Below are 13237 nucleotides of genomic sequence, written 5' to 3'. Positions count from 1 at the left end.
AATCTCTAGACCAATTTCACATTGTTTGCATAATTAAACTCTCAATAGCTGTTAAATATCAAAAGACTGCACGTGTGATTTAGGCGCTAAATTTGGTGTCATAAGCTCTTTTATCATGTGCACACGAACAAAGTGCCACTATCATTAAAAGTAATTCTGTCTATTTTCATCATTTTTCTAATGACTTTGAAGTCTCCCTTGGCAATGTCATTGGATAGTAAAGAGGTCGATTAACCAAAGTTCTTGTATATCTGAACATAGATATATTCTAAAGAATAGAACAGAAGCTCCTCTTTCTGAATAAAAAGAAATCCTAGGCTATTTATATGTACTTCAGGGTGCTTATCAAGTAGTTTATGATACCACACTATGTGTTGGTTGAAATTTTTACCAACTTCTAGTGCTTGTAAGCCCATTTTCTCTGCATATATTGATATCAACATACAAAGGAGGTAGACCTCAATAAAATTTTCAGCAGTGCAGAATTGATAATGATCGAGATTTCTTCATTCTAAAACACCCTTTAGCAACAGTTACGTCTCATAAATGTCTCCTGCTCCTATCCTATTATGTACAACATTTTTAATATTTTAGCATAGTCATTTTAATTATTTAATAATATTATTATTATATGATTTAATGTGTATGTGAATATTGAAGATTTCCAATGATCCTACTTTTAAACCAGATATTCTCTTGTCTATGTCATTTATCTCTTATTTAGGCAATTCCCTTGATTGAAATTCTCTTACTCATTTTCTTTCTCAGAAAGATAAAAATGTTTAGAAAATGGTATCTTATCTGAACTATCAAGTTTTACAATCATGTAAAGAGATAGGGCTTTTGACATTGAAAGGTTCATATCTTAACTTGCAATAAAATTATACAGAATTTAAAATAAACTATTTAAATTGCCTTTTAATGTGATTTTATCTTTCCTATGAAAAATTGAAATTAAAATAACGTATTACCAATATTTCCCAGAGAGAGGCATTTCATCATGTTTCTTGTATAATTTCAACAGTATGTGCTTGAGCTAATGTGACTTTATGTTACATGTAATAGTGAATATGGATACATATTTAGATAACTGTCAATATTGATTATGTTTTCAGAATTCCCAAGAAATTACATAACCTTTTAGATAGACATGAATAGATTCATATTTTACAAATAAATTTAAAATACGTATGATAATACCCAAATGCATTAAGTTAAAGGAAAATCTATCAAATTTATCTAGTACAGTTACGGGAGTTTTGAACAATACTGAAACATGGATTTATTTCATTTCTCTAGATCTTTTAGTCAAGGATTTTAGTGTAACATATTTGACAACTATTGTTATTTTGCTTATTTTTAAGTACACACTAGTGTACATGTATTATTTAAAAATACAGATAAATGTGTGCAAACATACAAATATATGCAGTTTAGTATACTACTTGTTTTTGTGTTTGTTTTCAATGTGGTTTTGATTTGTATATCTTGTATTTCCCTGTTCATTAGTGATGTTCAGCATTTTTTCGTATGTTTGTTGGCCATTTGTGTGTCTTCCTTTGAGAATTTTCTTTCATGTCTTCAGCCCATTTTTTGATGACTTTAAGACCAAAAGGTCAACTTCTACGTTTATCAAAAAAAAAACCACCAAAACTGTATACTCAACCCCAATGGATTCTGAGTTTCATTTGATGAAAAGTGATAATACATCAATTTTCATATTTTAAAAACATATTTGTATAATATTTTTCACCATATCATATTATAATTAAATAAGATATTTTAGAAAGTGTTAAAAAAAAACCTGAGGTACAAAAAATAATGTTGAAACAATAAACTGTTAATCCTACCTAATTGTTAATTTTTTTATAAAAGCAATAATTTTGTAATAGAATACCAGATGACCTCAAAATGGGAATGAGCAGGACAAAGAGGACAATATTTTTCTAAAAATATTGCTAATGTTCTTTATTAGTATTATATATAGGGAGAACACATACACATTAATTCTATAGACTGCTAAAGAAACAAGTTAAAATGCGTGTCCTAAATTGCCAAAAACAACTAACTAAAGAGGAGAAATAATATGCATTACTACAACCACTTGAGGAAAACAACAATATGTAGACAAACAAAGCAAGATAAATCTAGTAAAACATATCTCAAAAAAGGACTCAAGCAAAATAAAAACATGAAAGTGATATAAAATCAATGTATTGTATCAGTAAACATAATAAATGCAGATGAGTTAAATTTTCTATTAAAGGTACAGGATTTTAGCCTATATAAAATTTAAAATTTAATATAGTACTTTCAAAAGAAATTCCACAGTGAACAGAAGACTAAAGCAATAAAGATAACCTAGAAAATGCAGTAATTATAATATCAAATAGAGTATTTTAAAACTCTATTAATTTCACTATTTTTAATATCTGATAGAACAGCAGTAATTCTAGAATCAGACAGAATAGAATTCAAGACAGAAAACTTTCAAAGATCAAAATATGGATATCACATTTTAGTAATTCTAAGAGCTTAAATAGAGGAAATTATACAATTGATATTAAGGCCCTAATAAAAGTGGGTACAGTGAATACATAGATACATACAAGTAACTAAATAATAACTAATAGTCAAAATGTACAATTTTTGGCAATAAAAGTAATACAAGTAGATTGAAGCTTAGTATAATACACTTTTTGTTTCCTTACATAAAAAAGTAATCAATGTACAGCATACTATTTCAATTGTAAAACACAGTTATTGATGCCCAGTGCTGCAGAATAACCATGGTAAATAGGTTAAGCAATAGAATGTTTCATTAAGTGGTATGTTTTTCAGGAGTTAGATTTGATTTTAAATATACATGCAATTATACATGGTAATTAAATCATATTTAAGCCATTTTATATGAATGAGGTTTAAAAAGCTTTGTTTCTATGAAAACTGAGTTGAATACTTTAGAAAGTCTCAAGAAAACATTCTGATTCATTATTTTAAAGATTTCAAACAAGGTTTAGTTAACAAAATTGTAGAAGATGTACAATGAAATAATAAAAATTTAAATTGTTGTAAAATTAAGATTGTTTCAAATTTATATTCAAGTTTTGACTCCATAGGAAAGAAATAAAAACTGAAAATTACAGATAATATATTTTGGATATTTTTGTAGAATATAAACCAAATAAAATAATTATAAACCAGGAAAGTGCATGAACCAAAATAAAATATTAGTGAATACTACATGGTTACCCATTATAAAAAAGACATTAAAGTTCCGTAAATATTTTGTTTTTATGATGTTGTTTTAGATTGTTTTTAAGTTATTTAAACTATATCATGTTTAATTAAAAAAATTTAATTTTAAGGTTTAATTTTATTAAACATGATATGGTTCAGATAATTTAAAATATTATAAAAATTTATAATATTACCAATTGCTGAAAACAATATATATGGCTTTTGAATATTTATATGATTGCTGATGGATCTACACACACTTGTACAATATATGAGGAATCAATTTATTAATATGTACTGAGAAACTTTATGTGATTATACTGTTTTAGTGATTATTATTCTCAGAATCTATTCCTGAGAAAATATAAAAGTTAGACCAAATATCATGAATAAATAAACTATAAAACATTTAAAACAGCATATATCCCAAAAATTCATAAAATAAGCTATATATAATAAAATATAATAGTCAAATTAAAGTATATTTATGAAAATATAAGTGATACAAATCTACATTAAAAAGAAAAATTGAATGTAGAGCAGTGATTGGCAAACATTTTACATGCCAGATAGAAAACATTTTATGCTTTGCTGGCCATGCAGTATCTTTGGAATTACTCAATCTTCCGTCATACGGTAAAAAACAGCCAAAACTAATACATAAACAAATGAATGTGGCTGTATTTCAATGAAACTTTATTAACAGAAACAATCAGTGGCCTTATTTAGCCCCACTCCACCTAGTTTGCTATCCTTTGATAAAGATAATTATTTGTACTATTAAAAACACATAGAAAAAACACAAATATTAATTGTGACTGCTCTAAACTGTGATGTCAGCATGCATTTTTTTAAATGTTTTGGTAACACATAATACCTTAACCCTTGTTTTAGGCTGCAAGTTATTCTAATGAGAATTAACAGCAAATTGTCACAGAGGATAGATTAGTAAAATATCTAAGATATTTTAAAGTATCCTAAGATAGACTTTGGTGACCTCTGTATTTCCTGGACACCACAAATCAAATATTTTCCCAAGATGTGAAATCTCTCACACGTGGCCACCAACTCTACAAAACGACTTAGATTTAACCTACCCTTCCATCTCCTGTAAGGGCAATAACTTCATGTCTGTTTCCTGTAATTTTTTTCATAGTTTCTCAGACCTTACCTTAACTAATATCCCTTATTTCTCCAGAATATTTAAGATCTCTTGTCAACTGAATCTTTTCCAGCTACATTTTTCTTTTTTTCTTTTTTTTTTGAGATGAAGTCTCACTCTGTTGCCCAGGCTGGAGTACAATGGCACAATCTTTTCTCACTGCAACTTCCACCTCCAGGTTTCAAGTGATTCTCCTGTCTCAATCTCCTGAGTAGTTGGGATTATAGGCATGCACCAAGATGCCTGGCTAATTTTTGTATTTTTAATAGAGAAGGGATTTCAACCATATTGGTCAGGCTGGTCTCAAACTCCGTACCTCAAGTGATCCACCCACCTCAGCCTCCCAAAGTGCTGGGATTACAGGCAGGAGCCACCACACCTGGCCTCCAGCTATTCTTAAACAGGATAAATTCTTTCCTGATTTAAGCAAACCATTTGTCTTGATACAACCCCTAGCTCAAACCTACTTTATAGATATCATCCTGTTTCTTACTTTCTATTCAAAAGCTGTTCTTACAGTTGTTTCAAGGAGGTAAACTTGTCAGTCACTAATTCAGATTTTAAAAATGGGCTATTCTTTATTTTTAGAACTGACTTCTAATTTCTGACTCACCCAGTCTGCTTAATAACAGATAATTTAATTGCTGTAAGTTAAATTTAGTCCAATCCAGTGATTAATGAATCAATTTGAGACGTATAAATTAGGCACAGTCTAGTTAAAACTTTCCATTTTTGTTCTCTTCCTCAGGTTCCAGGCTCTACATTCAGGAATCAAAGAGTAGATGAGTATATAATTACTCTCTTGGCACCAAAGCCTTCTAAATCTGAGTCTACCATGCCAGCATCTTTCTTGCTGTCCCTATATCTATTAATGTGACATGCATATAATAGTTACCATTCTTAACTGCAATCTAAAAATGGTCGGTGGGTGGTCAGGGAGATTCCTCTTATTCCAGAATCCCTAAACTTTGGAAAGTAGATGAGTTAAAAAAAAAAAAAATCAAACTGCTGCTCTGGTTACCTTTTTTTTTTTTTTCTTAATTGTGCAGGGAATAGCATTTTTCTGGTTCACATAAGATCCAATTTCTATTGCTTGTCACTTAATTCATTAACAATTCACTCTACATTTCAAAAGTCAACATGTTAAGATCTCTTTTTTTCCCAGTCTTTGGTGACTGTACACACTACCTCATTCACATGGTGAACGTATGTCTTGTGCTCTGCTTTCTTTTTTATTTAATTTACCACTCACACCTTATAAACTTTAATGCAGCCATGTCTCTGTTCCCTTATCTGCTATAAAATGACATAAAACACAGTACTTTTCAATGTCACTGCATATATTTCAGTTAAACGTTCATCAACATTCCTTTTGTATTTCTGACATCATGGAAAATTTCTAACGTACAAAAATAACTATATTGTCATAAGAATACTCAAAGATACTTTCCAAATTCTATAGGAACCTGGCAGAAATAAACATGCTCCAAATTTTGATTACAGGAGTATATCTTGCTTCATTATTAAAGGACATAAATAGTTCAAATACGTTTCACTGACTCTGAAAACCAAAACATGGATCAGCAATATTTCATTTCAAAAAGGTTTTCTTCAGTTTCCTGAGTTCAGTTCATTTAGTTAACTCATTTTGCTTGGTATTCATGAACATTTCAGCTCTTCATGAGTCCTATACATTTTTTTATTTCAATGTTACAACCTCTAAAGTCATCAGAAGCCTGTATTTGAGAGCACTTGTTACAGTTCTATAACTTATTATAAACCATCTTTTGAAAAGGATTAAAATGAGCCAACAATTATCTGTGAATAACAAAATGTCTAGGGTAGATACACTTAGAAACATGATTGACAAAGAAATTTGGTTATCTCTGCGGTTTGCAATAATAACATAAAGACTTTAATTAAAATTGATAGCATATAATCAGACATTAGAATTTTAGAAATCCCATACAATTTTGGAACATATATTAGCATTATTTAACAAGAGAAACCTAAGGAAGATAGAGCATTATTTTGGCAATCCCATGTACCTAAATAATCCTATTTACCTCTTATTTTCTGGATGTTTCAGGGGCCTTCTGAAACATCTGAAAAGCCAGGTGTCACGAAAGACAATTTTGAAACTTAAGTTTGATTTTGGGAAGCCTTTTAAATATGCTTAAAGCGCTTGATATTATGAAACAGAGTCCCAGATTGCCATAAACTATTTATTTTCCCAAAATGATGACTCAGAAATTTTAAAGAGGCAAAAACCCTTTGTAATCCTTTTGAATGTAGTTAATATGCTCATACAGAGAACCTCTTCTGCAGTATTAATTTCCACAACTTTTCCTCCACTTGTTTGAACATTCAGCTTTCCCTATATAACTCAAAATAATCCTTTAACCCTAAGCAAAAGTTTACATTTCTATGCATTCTTATAATCTTTTACATGAAAACACATTTTATTGTTCTTATACCCCTTGCATGTAAATCTATTTTCAGTAGTTTCAATTACATGTTATACTAGAAACTCCTCCTAAATTTTTAACTTTAAGGTAAAACTTGGTAAGTTGCTTTAATTGTGTGTTAACTGCCATCAAGGTTTGCCTTCTTAGGTAAGGGCCTGGTTAGTTTTATATGTTCCCAATCCTTACCAGTTGTGAAGCTGGCAAGTCAAACAGTTCTCAAAACCCAAAAAGCAGTTTGTAACCTTAAAACACTTAGTAAACCTTGCATCTAATCTGCATTTTACCAATAATCTTTAAGGCTGTTTTAATTTCTTGAAGATTAAATTCACATGAACTGAAAGGTACTACAGATTTTATATTCCCTTTAAAAATATTTGATCCAAGTGCTTGTGTTTTTTTTTAGGCCAAATTAATTAGAGCTCTTTTTAAAGACATCAAACACAGTACACACACACACATACAGGCAGAAAAAAATCCAGTTGCTGGGTGGGACTCTTTAAGAGACAGGGCTAGGAAAACATGCAGATATTGAAGGAGAGAGAGCTCATCCCCTAAGGCAGGATTGCCAAACAAAGCATTGTCAAGCAGTGGCTGGCCATACCCTCAGGAAGTAAAACAAGATAGAGGCTTGCGGCACAAGCCACACAGACTTGCAAAGCACATCAGATTGGCCACAGCCAAAGACTAGCCCCACAAATCCTTTTTCACAATTAAAGCTTTAGAGAGAATATAAACAGGAATTCTTATCTTTCCTAGCCAAATTAAACATATTCTAGAAAGAAATAAACTTGCTGAAACTTAACTGCTGATGGGGTGGAGAAGAGGAAAGAAAAAAAGGCTTAAACACGCCTGGGGAAGAACCTCTTATTATTCTTATGCAAGTGATTCCTCCACCACGGAGAAAAGGTTACTGTCTCAAGAGGCTGAATCCCTTGGGTGGGGAAGGGGAAGGCTGTTGTGGCAGTGTGTAGCTGGAAACCAGGACCCTTGGGCCATGCATCCTAGCCCCCACACAGAGGGGAGGGGGAACAAGGAGACCCTCTCACCTGTCCTTCCTGAAAAAGGAAGGAAAGGGCTTTTTCCCAGACCCCCAGAACCTCCGCGGGTTTAGGGGCATGTTTCCCTCACACTGAGAAGTCTGAGAATAAAAATGCTTAGGAACAGCAGTGATAGGTTTTGAGTACCCATTTTACTCACCGCTTCTGGAGCTCCACGTTGGGCCCCAAAAATGTTGCAAGGCTTTCCTTAGTTCAGCTAAAGATGGGGTTTTTGTCCATCCCATTGTGTCCGGAATTGGTTGGTTCTCGGTCTGGCGACTTCAAGACCGAAGCCTTGGACCCCCGCGGTGTTACAGTTCTTAAAGATGGTGTGTCTGGAGTTTGTTCCGTCAGACCTTCAGTTGTGTCTGGAGCTTCTTTCTTCTGGTGGGTTCGAGGTCTCCCTGGCAGGAGTAAAGCTGCAGACCTTCACAGTGAGTGTTACAGCTCTTAAAGATGGCGCCTCTGGAGGTGTTCGTTCTTCCCGGTGGGTTCGTGGTCTTGCTGGCTTTAGGAAAGAACCTGCAGACCTTCACTGTGAGTGTTACAGCTCATAAAGGCAGCGTGGACCCAAAAAGTGAGCAGCAGCAGGATTTATTGCAAAGAGTGAAAGAATAAACCTTCCACAGGGTGGAAGAGGACCTAGGGGCCACTGTGGGCGCTGACAGCCTGCTTTTATTCCCTTGTCTGACCCCACCCACATCCTGCTGATTGGTCCATTTTACAGAGAGCTGATTGGTCTATTTCACAGAGCGCTGGTTGGTCCGTTTTGACAGAGGGCTAATGGGTGCCTTTACAATCCTTGAGCTAGACACAAAGTGCTAAACAGAAAAGTTCTCCAAGTCCCCACTAGGTCAGCTAGACACAGTTAGCTAGATACAGAGTACCAATTGGTGTATTTACAAACCTTGAGCTAGACACAGAGTACTGATGTGTGTATTTACAAACCCTGAGCTAGACACAGAGTGCTGATTTGTGTATCTACAATCCTTCAGCCAGACATAAAAGTTCCCCAAGTCCCCACCAGACTCAGAGCCCAGCTGGCCTCACCCAGTGGATTCTGCACCCGGGCTCCAGGTGGAGCTGCGCGCCAGTCCCAAGCCTCGCCTGCACTTCTCAGCCCTTGGGTGGTGGATGGGACCAGGCGCCAAGGAGCAGGGGGCAGAGCCCGTCCAGAGGCTCGGGCCGCAGGGGAGTCCACCGTGGCCGGGTTGGGGCCTTGGACATGGCGGGCTGCAGGTCCCGAGCCCTGCCCCACGGGGAGGTAGCTGACACAGTGAGAACCTGAGCACAGTGCTGGCGGGCCTGGCTGGCACTGCTGGGGTACCCAGCACACCCTCTGCAGCTGCTGGCCCTGGTGCTAAGCCCCTTCCTGCCCTGGGCCAGCAGCGCCAGCCGGCCGCTCCAAGTGCTATGCCCGCAGAGCCCGCGCTGGCCGAAACTCGCGTTGGACTGTGAGCCAGGCACGCAGCCCCAGTTCCTGCCCGTGCCTCTCACTCCACACCTCCCGGTAAGCAGAGGGAGGCGGCTCCGGCCTCAGTGAGCCCAGAGAGTCCAGAGACGGGCTCCCACAGTGCAGTGGCAGGCTGAAGGGCTCTTCAAACGCTGCCAGAGTGGATGCTGAGGCTGAGGAGGCCCTGAGAGTGAGGGCTGCTAGCACATTGTCACCTCTCACCATGGCCACAAAATTTAGGCTCACTGATGGTTTAAAGGGTAAGTTAAGCAGTGTTTTACTGGGTGAAAAGGAAGAAAATGGAGAAACAGGTACTCTTGCAAGGCCAGAGTCCCCTGCTAGAGCACTTCCCACCTGGAGCTTGAATCTCAGTTTCCACACAGGAAGAGGAGGGGCCAGACTCCTTGCTGCAAACATCGTGAACTTCCCAAGGCTCCACTTCATTGGGGGGTATATTTGGAGTTTCTCCAGGGAACCCCTCCCATTTGGCTGTCTCATAATAAATATTTATGTCCCTACTGCCAACCTTCAACAATTACCAATTCATGATCAATCTTATTTCATTTATATCCTCACATACTATCTTCTTCCATAGAGTTATTTTAAAGTAAATTGCAGGCATCATATAAAATTTTACCAGAAAATATTTTCACATGCATCTATTGTTTTCTTTTTTCTTCCTTTTTTTTTTTTTTTTTTTTTTTTTTTGAGACGGAGTCTCACACTGTCACTTGGGGTGGAATGCAGTGGCGTGATCCCTGCTAGCTCACTGCATCCTATGCCTCCCAAGTTCAAGTGATTCTCCTGCCTTAGCCTCCCCAGTAACTGGGATTACAGGTGCCTGACACCACACCTGGCTAATTTTTTGTATTTTTAGTAGAGATGGGGTTTCACTATGTTGACCAGGCTGGTCTCGAACTCCTAATCTCATGATCTGCCTGCATCAGCCTCCCAACGTGCTGGAATTACAGTTGTGAGCCACCACGCCTGGCTATATCTCTCCCTTTATAAACATAACTTCAGAATTCTCTGATTATCTCTTAAACGTTTAACATTTTTTAGGGTCAAATCCAAAAAGGGCATACTTTTCAATTTGTTGATCTGTCTTTTAAGTCTTAATTAATCTACAGGTTCTCACTTCTTGTCTTTTTTATTTACCAATTATTTTTTGAAGACAGTGTTCATATCCCTCCACTTTTAAGCAATAGATTTTCTTAGATTCTTGATAAATTATGTATTTGAGTTTCTTACTATTTTCTCCTCACTTCTATTTTTAATCTTATCCCTTTTTTTCGATCTTTACAGTGCAGAGCTTAAAGGTCTGAGAGGTAAAGAAGAGCCTTCAAAGAAGATGAAGAAATCATTAGAAAGAAAAAAAAAATTAATGACTTTGTTCTGGAGGCAAAGAAAAGAAACAAAATATCAGAGAGAGAGAAAGAGAAACTGTTCAACTGTATCAAATACCCTCATGAGTCTACTAACTGGAGTACTAATAATTGATTATTGGATTTAAAAACAGATTTTTGAAGACATTAACAAGACAGTTTCAGCAGCCTTGTAAGTGTGGTGTGGAGTGGATTTAGGGATAAATTAAAGAGTAAGTTAAAACTGTCAATGTAGAAAATCTTTTTGAGGAGTTTTATTAGACACAGAATTGAGAAATAGAGTAATAGTTTTAGAGGAAGGTGGAACTAAGTGGATTTTTTTTAAGCACGAGATTTCACTATATAGTGATGTGAATGCCCTGAAGTGGAGGAAAAGATTGTCAATTCAAAAGAGAGAGAGGTGAGAATAGTTTTTGTCCAAATCTTTGAGTGAGTGATAAAGAGTGGGATCTAGTAACAAAGGGGAATATTTAGCAATAGGTTTGAACACAAAGAGTCAATCCTTAGTAATAGAAGAGAAAGCAGAACTTACAGGCTGGTAGATTGGTAGACAGTAGACGAAGCTTTCAAATTTTCTTTTTTAGTTTTCAAAATGAAAGAAGTCAAGATATGATCAGAGGTACTAGAGATGTGATGAAAATTTGAGAATAAATGAAGTAGTTATCTAAGAGAATGAGAAAGTGAACAAACTAGAATAATGGAGTATGATTATGAGCCATCATAAAAGATCCACCTGAAATTAGTAATCACAGAATTAATGTGTAAGCAGTTAGTTTGATTCATAGTTTTCTCCAATTTGATCAACTATATAGGTCAAATGCACATACAAGCAGAGTTGTATAATCACAGTTGTCATTTTGTAAAGCACACATGGGAAGAAACAGACATACATGGACACAAGGAAGTTGAGGGAATACTTGAGTTGGGAGTATAATTAACTATAATGTTTATACTGGGGTAAAAAAAAAAGAGGTGGCATGAGGGAAGTTGGAGGTTGCATAAATATAAGGAGATCAATGTATTATAGATCACAATGAAATGGAAAGAAAGTTGGCTATTATAGTATAAGCACATTGAGAAAGTTGATTGGTAATTGGGATTATAAAGATTGCAAGTATAAATTTTAGGGAAAAGCAATCCAAGAGAACTTTCTATGATGATGGAAATGCTCTCTTATCTGTTCTGCTTGATACATTTATCATTAGCCATATAGGATTATTGAAGACTGAAATATGGAACCATATAAATCCATTGCTGAAAGCAAATCTAGGAACTATATTTGTCCCTTTCCTTAATGACTTTCCACAAGATGTGCTCTGTTCCTAGAATACATTTTCTTCTTTTTCTACATATCTCCAGAGTAAGTATCAACCCTTAGCATAGACACAACTGCTATTTTTCCTATTCTCCTTTCCATAACTGAGTTACCTGTCTTTCCAATGTGTTTACATAGCAATTGTAAAATGCATTATATTTCACTGATCACCTATCTATCTCCTTAATTTGGCTAATATTCTTGGACAGCGATGTTCTATTTTAACTACAGTATCCGGAGCTTCTATCGGGATGCCTAGAACTTAGGAAGCATTTAGTATATATTTGCAAAAGAAAGTCAAAAGAAGATAAAATTAAGGAAGTAAGGAGAGAGGGAAAGAAGAAAAAAGGAGGACAACAAGGAAGAAGGAAAAGAAAAAAGACAAAGAAAAAGAAATAAAGATGGGAAAGAAGGAAGGAAGGAGGGAAGGAAGGAAGGAAGGAAGGAAGGAAGGAAGGAAGGAAGGAAGGAAGGAAGGAAGGAAGGAAGGAAAAGAAAAAAGAAAAAGAAAGAAAGAAAGAAAGAGAAAGAAAGAAAGAAAGAGAAAGAAAGAAAAGAAAGAAAAGAAAGAAAGAAAGAAAGAAAGAAAGAAAGAAAGAAAGAAAGAAAGAAAGAGAAAGAAAGAAAGAAAGAAAGAAAGAAAGAAAGAAAGAAAGAAAGAAAGAAAGAAAGAAAGAAAGAAAGAAAGAAAGAGAAAAAAGAAAGAAGGAAAGAAAAGAAAGAGGGAAGGAAGGCAGGCAGGAAGGAAGGAAGGAAAGAGAAAGGGAAAGGAAAGGAAAGAAAAGGGAGGAATGGAAAGAAGAAGGAAGGAGAGAGAGAAAAATGTTGAGAGTGACAAAAACTAATAGAATTAAACCATGGCTAACTCATAAAAAAGAAATATTTTCTTAAAATTAGAATGTGTCTGCACATGGACTGAGCTGTCCTGTGATAAAGTGAGTTCATTAATGAAGGTATTTAAATAGATAATATATAAGTGCCTGTGAGAAATATATAATAGATAGTTTTTGCATTAGGTAACAGGCTTAATTGTGCAAGTTTTGAGGTCCTATATGAGTTCCAAGACTTTTCAATGACAGATTATTACAGGAATTAAGGATTCTTTAGAAAATAGTCTTTTTTTTTTTTTTTTTTTTTTTTTTTTTTTTTGAGATGGAGTTTTGCTCTTATTGCCCAG

This window comes from Macaca mulatta, chromosome 12, assembly GCF_049350105.2.
Source record: "Macaca mulatta isolate MMU2019108-1 chromosome 12, T2T-MMU8v2.0, whole genome shotgun sequence".
Classification (NCBI taxonomy): Eukaryota; Metazoa; Chordata; class Mammalia; order Primates; family Cercopithecidae; genus Macaca; species Macaca mulatta.
The sequence above is the reverse complement of the archived record's forward strand: the minus strand, read 5'-3'. Positions refer to the sequence as shown.